Raw genomic sequence first — 7,471 nt, 5'->3', positions numbered from 1 at the left:
TAATTAATGGCACTGCCGAGGTGGAGAGGTCCAGGAAGATAGAAAAAATAGTGGATGTGGCGGGGCGGTTCCTGGGGCTGAAAGACTAGCCGTACCACCCTCTCAGGTCCTAGAGCCTGAGAAGGGAGATATGGATAATTAAAATAAGGAAGAAGTTGGAGTTTTGTTTGTTTTGGCAATGTATTATTTTTGAGGGGTGGAGTAAGTTAGTTTCACTATTACCTATGGATTATTTTTTGTATTTTTGGGGAGTGGTTTCAACCTATCCAGTTGGTGGCGGCAGCACACCCTTTTGGGTTGTAGTCCGCCATTAAACCCACAGAAGAAGAAGAAGAAGAAGCCGCTTCCTACTGGCTCGTGACATGTACGACACCATCACATGATAGGTGTCTCGTGACGTCGTCTTGTAGTTTGTCAGCTGACAGGTAGGTGATGTTAATGGTATTTTGCTTTTAAAAGACAGTTAAAGCTTTATTTTGGTTGTGTCAGTGGTGACAGTATTGTAATGTTTCTTTGAGATTCTAGGTTCTGTATTGTCGGTACATTATATTGACGGCTTAACTAAGCTAGCCTGCTCCAGAATCATAAAGCTAACTGTTATACTGTAATTATATTGTTCTGACTTGCACCATAGTATGGACATTAGCCAGTTATCGTAGCTGTCGAGAAACGACTCAAACCAATTCAGTAACAACGCTTACTGGATTTGTTCACAATTGCTGTCGATTTAGCCAAATTATACAGCTTATGTTTTGTCAATGACTAGCCAACTAAACTCCACGATTGTGTTTGGTCGGCCAGTCGACGTGACTGCACCAGCAACATGAATCATATTGCATTGGCTAAGTTAGCTAGCTAACGTTACTTATGTCCTGAGTTGGCTAGCAAGCTACTGGCAAACGTTAGCTCATGCCGCGTTCAAGAGAACTCGGAACTTGGAAGTGCTGTACTTGTTAACATTTCAATCAGTTGAAATGTAAACAGTTTCTCAGTCGCAAAATGCGCATCATCCAATCAAAATCGTAGATTTACTTGGGTGCGTTCAAGTAGGTAGCCAACATTAGCCAGTTAGCTTGGATGTTTGACTGCCGTTGTAAGGTCAGAAACGCTCGGATCAACCATACTCATCGGCCAAAGTGTCCAGTGTGCGCTCTGAACGCTCCGAGAGCAAAACGCGCTGAATTTACGAACGGACAATCTGACAACCCCCTGAATTTACAAACGCCCAGAGCTCACTCTGAGTGTACTCTGGCACTCCAGATTGAATTTACGAACACACCATTGTATGTAGTAGCACGATACATTGTAGCTGGCATAAAATTAGAACACTAGGATGGATGGTCTTGAACCATTTTATGATGTGATGAAAGGTCAGCTACACTAATATACACACGTACACTACTGTTCAAAAGTTTGGTGTCACTTACAAATGTCCTTGTTTTTGAAAGAAAATCAACCTTTGTCGATTAAAATAACATCAAATTGATCAGAAATACAGTGTAGAGTTGCAAAGAAAAAGCCATATCTCAGACTGGCCAATAAAAAGAAAATATTAAGATTGGCAAAATGACATTGGACAGAAATGGCTTTTTCTTTGCAACTCTGCCTAGAAGGCCAGCATCCCGGAATCGCCTCTTCACTGTTGACGTTGAGACTAGTGTTTTGCGGTTACTATTTAATGAAGCTGGCAGTTGTGGAATTGTGAAACGTCTGTTTCTTAAACTAGACACTCTAATGTACTTGTCCTCTTGCTCAATTGTGCACTGCAGCCGCCCACTCCCCTTTCTATTCTGCTTCGTGCCAGTTTGCATGTCTGTGTGTTGCATCTTGAGAATCGGGATGTTAGATTTACTCAGTGGATTTATTTTTTATTAAAATGTAAGAAAATAATAATTCAGGCCCTATTCATTTCTGCGTACTTTTAACTCGGATCTCGTACATGGACAGAGAAATGCGTAGTTGGTACGCGAACGCGTGCATGTTGGCAGGTCTGGTTAAACCAAACCAATGTCCTCCATTCATTTTCATGGGATTTCCTCTGTATTCTAAAGGCCCAATTGTGACAATCACTTCCAACTTCCATTCGCTGTAAATGCAACAATGAAACTTTTGACGCAAATCAACTACTTTTATCTTTTATTTAACCTTTGATTTAACTAGGCAAGTCAGTTGAACATATATGTTTTACAATGACGGCCTACCCTTGCCAAACCCTCCCCTAACCTGGACGGCGCTGGGCCAATTGTGCGCCGCCCTATGGGACTCCCGATCACAGGCGGTTGTGATACAACCCGGGTCTGTAGTGACTCCTCTAGCACTGCGCAATGCCTTAGACCGCTGCGCCACTCAGGATCACACTAACGTTTTGTCTAAGTTGTTGGAAAAGTGGTCAGAGGGTATGACATGGTCTACTTCCCTGCTATTCAAGAAACCAGAACAGAATCATCTGGTACTGATCAAACTTTACAGATGTTTTAGTAACTGCATCAACAACATTTTCTAACTATGTAAACAAACTTCATTTTTGACCACTTTCCCAACAAGCTAGATGAAAGGTTAGATGAATGAGATCTTCTACTTCTTTGCTGAAAACAGATTAATAGTGGCTTCTTCTGTCAATAGAGCTGTTTTAGTAACCCATCTGCTTTCATGATAGATTTAGTAAGTCATGTCAGAAGCTAGCAGATTCATTACTTACCAACAACCAATAAAACTACATCACACTTTGAAGTTCACTTCCCTTGCTTTGTCTAACAACTCTATCATGAATCTGTGTCTTAGCAGTGTGTTTCTCACACTGGCTTTAGACATGGAGGGAGCAGGCCTGCCAAGGCAACTGTTGCCAAGCAACACGTGCCTCGATGGGAGACAACGCTTAGCGTGACAGAATTCACATTTTTTTAAATTTCTGTTTCGGACTGAACTTCGTCCTCCTCAGGATTGTGTCCCTTGCTCTGAATAACTCCACTGGCTAGTTTGCCTGTCTGTGACGAGAAGGGCGGCTGTATGTTGATCCTGCTGCTCTGATTGGATACAGCAAAGCATTCTTCATTCACTTGCTTCATATTTTACCCAATCACTTCTCATTGCACTTCTTTCAGTTTTTCACATGCAACATGTGTAGTTTAGACACTGACCCCAACCACACAGCTACTGAACCACACAGTTACTGAACCACACAGCTACTGAACCACACAGCTACTGAACCACACAGCTACTGAACCACACAGCTACTGACCTACACAGCTACTGACCTACACAGCTACTGAACCACACAGCTACTGAACCACACAGCTACTGAACCACACAGCTACTGACCTACACAGCTACTGACCTACACAGCTACTGACCTACACAGCTACTGAACCACACAGCTACTGAACCACACAGCTACTGAACCACACAGCTACTGACCTACACAGCTACTGACCTACACAGCTACTGACCTACACAGCTACTGACCTACACAGCTACTGACCTACACAGCTACTGACCTACACAGCTACTGACCTACACAGCTACTGAACCACACAGCTACTGACCTACACAGCTACTGACCTACACAGCTACTGACCTACACAGCTACTGACCTACACAGCTACTGAACCACACAGCTACTGACCTACACAGCTACTGACCTACACAGCTACTGACCTACACAGCTACTGAACCACACAGCTACTGAACCACACAGCTACTGACCTACACAGCTACTGACCTACACAGCTACTGACCCACACAGCTACTGACCCACACAGCTACTGACCTACACAGCTACTGACCTACACAGCTACTGACCTACACAGCTACTGAACCACACAGCTACTGACCTACACAGCTACTGACCTACACAGCTACTGAACCACACAGCTACTGACCTACACAGCTACTGACCTACACAGCTACTGACCTACACAGCTACTGACCTACACAGCTACTGACCTACACAGCTACTGAACCACACAGCTACTGACCTACACAGCTACTGACCTACACAGCTACTGAACCACACAGCTACTGACCTACACAGCTACTGACCTACACAGCTACTGAACCACACAGCTACTGACCTACACAGCTACTGAACCACACAGCTACTGACCTACACAGCTACTGACCTACACAGCTACTGACCTACACAGCTACTGACCTACACAGCTACTGACCTACACAGCTACTGACCTACACAGCTACTGAACCACACAGCTACTGACCCACACAGCTACCGAACTACACAGCTACCGAACCACACAGCTACTGACCAGGAGCACACAACTAGACCTAGATGTGTGTTTACATCTGACTAGGCATTTCTTTGCTATCAGTTGAAGCAGCAGACTCAAACTAACGTTGAAAAACAACCTAGCTTGTGAACAAAATTAGACAAACTTAAAGTTGAAGTCGGAAGTTTACATACACTTAGGATGGAGTGATTAACACTCGTTTTTCAACCACTCCACAGAATTCTTGTTAACAAACTATAGTATTGGCAATCTACTTTGTGCATGACACAAGTAATTTTTCAAACAATTGTTTACAGATTATTTCACTTATAATTCACTGTATCACAATCCCAGTGGGTCAGAAGTTTACATAGACTAAGTTGACTATGCCTTTAAACAGCTTGGAAAATTCCAAGAAATGATGTCATGGCTTTAGAAGCTTCTGATTGACTGAAATTATGTCAATTAGCCTATTGGAGGTGTTCCTGTGGATGTATTTCAAGGCCTACCTTCAAACTCAACGCCTCTTTGCTTGACATCATGGGAAAATCAAAAGAAATCAGGCAAGACTTCAGAAAAAAAATTGTAGACCTCCACAAGTCTGGTTCATCCTTGGGAGCAATTTCCAAATGCCTGAAGGTACCACGTTCATCTGTACAAACAATAGTACACAAGTATAAACCCCATGGGACCACGCAGCCGCCATACCGCTCAGGAAGGAGACACCTTCTGTCTCCTAGAGATGAACGTAGTTTGGTGCGAAAAGTGCAAATCAATCCCAGAACAACAGCAAAGGACCTTGTGAAGATGCTGGAGGAAACAGGTACAAAAGTATCTATATCCACAGTAAAACGAGTCCTATATCAACATAACCTGAAAGGCCGATCAGCAAGGAAGAAGCCACTGCTCCAAAACCGCCATTAAAAGAGCTTTGCAAACTGACCACATGTAGCTGGTGAAATAGACATTCTTACCTGCCAATACCTAAATCCAGTGTTGTAGTACTTCAGACCGGTCTTGTGGTGTTTACATTTTTACTCTGTCTTGACTCTGTCTCGGACGGTGACGACTCGTAATTTCCAGCGGTGTAAAAAACCCAATCAGCTTCCATTGTCAGCACATAAAACCTCTTCACCAGGTGAAACATATCTTATCTCATATTTAATCCTGGGATTCCTACTTTACTCGTAACATTACTGTCCATTTACTTTCATAGAAAAATTGCCTCAAACTTAGTCTGAAGAAATGTTTGGAAAGTTGTACGTTCACTATTAGTAAAGATGTAAAGAAATTTGTGCACAAAATTAGGTAAATAAGTTTTTTGTGCATATGGAACATTTTGGTTTTAAATAAGAACGTAATTGAAAAGTGTGCATTCAAATTGCCATCGATTTAAAATGCAATTGTGTTCATTGTCCGTAGCTTATACCTGCCCATACCATAACCCCACTGCACCATGGGGCACTCTAGTCACAATGTTGACATCAGCACACTGCTCGCCACACAACGCCATACACGTGGTCTGCGGTTGTGAAGCCGGTTAGATGTAAAGCAAACTCTCTAAAACAACGTTGGAAGCGGCTTATGGTAGAGAAATTAACAATTCTCTGGCAACAACTCTGGTGGATATTCCTAGAGTCAGCATGCCTATTGCACGCTCCCTCAACTTGAGACATCTGTGGCATTGTGTTGTGACAAAACTGCACATTTTAGAATGGCCTTTTATTGTCCCCAGCACAATGTGCACCTGTGTAATGATCATGCTGTTTAATCAGCTTCTTTATATGTCACACCCGTCAGGTGGATGGATTATCTTGGCAAAGGAGAAGTGCTCACTAACACGGATGTAAACAAATGTATACACAACATTTGAGAGAAGCTTTTTGTGCATACAGAAAATGTCTGGTATCTTTTATTTCAGCTGACGAAACATGGGACCAACACTTTACATGCTGCGTTTTTGTTCAGTATAGATTCCATTTGAGTAAATGTGATCTTCGTCTCAGCTTAAAGGGTGCTGCAGCACAGCAAGCACTCCCTCTATACAGAATGTAAATAAATAAATATTGTTCAATATGATCAATACTAACTTTGCATAATATTGTAGTCTTTAAGGTATAGTTATACCCCAAACCATTGGTTTCCAAATATTTTATGAGTAGATGTAGATATTCTGTCTTTTTCACAATGAATCACTCTTCCTATTGAGCCCGGTATGCTCCTATTGAGCCCAGTCGTAGCTGTACTCCATCTTGTCACAACAACAAATCGCAGCACATATTGATGGGGTTACTTCCTGTGTTAACTTAATGAATTTACTGATGGGGTTACTTCCTGTGTTAACTTAATGAATTTAATGATGGGGTTACTTCCTGTGTTAACTTCCTGAATTTACTGATGGGGTTACTTCCTGTGTTAACTTAATGAATTTACTGATGGGGTTACTTCCTGTGTTAACTTCCTGAATTTACTGATGGGTTTACTTCCTGTGTTAACTTAATGAATTTACTGATGGGGTTACTTCCTGTGTTAACTTAATGAATTTACTGATGGGGTTACTTCCTGCGTTAACTTAATGAATTTACTGATGGGTACACTTCCTGTGTTAACTTAATGAATTTACTGATGGGTTTACTTCCTGTGTTAACTTCATGAATTTAATGATGTGTTTACTTCCTGTGTTAACTTCATGAATTTAATGATGTGTTTACTTCCTGTGTTAACTTCATGAATTTACTGATGGGGTTACTTCCTGCGTTAACTTAATGAATTTACTGATGGGGTTACTTCCTGTGTTAACTTAATGAATTTACTGATGGGGTTACTTCCTGTGTTAACTTAATGAATTTACTGATGGGGTTACTTCCTGCGTTAACTTCCTGAATTTACTGATGGGGTTACTTCCTGTGTTAACTTAATGAATTTACTGATGGGGTTACTTCCTGTGTTAACTTCCTGAATTTACTGATGGGGTTACTTCCTGTGTTAACTTAATGAATTTACTGATGGGGTTACTTCCTGTGTTAACTTCCTGAATTTACTGATGGGGTTACTTCCTGCGTTAACTTAATGAATTTACTGATGGGGTTACTTCCTGTGTTAACTTAATGAATTTACTGATGGGGTTACTTCCTGTGTTAACTTAATGAATTTACTGATGGGGTTACTTCCTGCGTTAACTTCATGAATTTACTGATGGGGTTACTTCCTGTGTTAACTTCATGAATTTACTGATGGGGTTACTTCCT

The 7,471-nt window shown here is 41.6% G+C and overlaps 1 protein-coding gene across 1 annotated transcript in view; it reads left to right on the top strand.

Annotated features, from left to right (window-relative positions):
• Positions 1 to 330: 330 nt before the first annotated feature.
• The window catches only part of atp6v1h (ATPase H+ transporting V1 subunit H), a gene marked incomplete at its 3' end in the record, with an annotated part of 32,830 nt that continues 25,689 nt past the window's right edge, over positions 331 to 7,471 (top strand). Inside the window, exon 1 of the mRNA XM_038982937.1 lies at positions 331 to 425. The remainder of the gene's footprint in view (positions 426 to 7,471) is intronic.

The sequence above is a fragment of the Salvelinus namaycush genome, unplaced genomic scaffold (genome assembly GCF_016432855.1).
Source record: "Salvelinus namaycush isolate Seneca unplaced genomic scaffold, SaNama_1.0 Scaffold1358, whole genome shotgun sequence".
NCBI lineage: Eukaryota > Metazoa > Chordata > Actinopteri > Salmoniformes > Salmonidae > Salvelinus > Salvelinus namaycush.
Note: the sequence above shows the minus strand (reverse complement) of the source record. Positions and strands in the feature narration are given on the sequence as shown.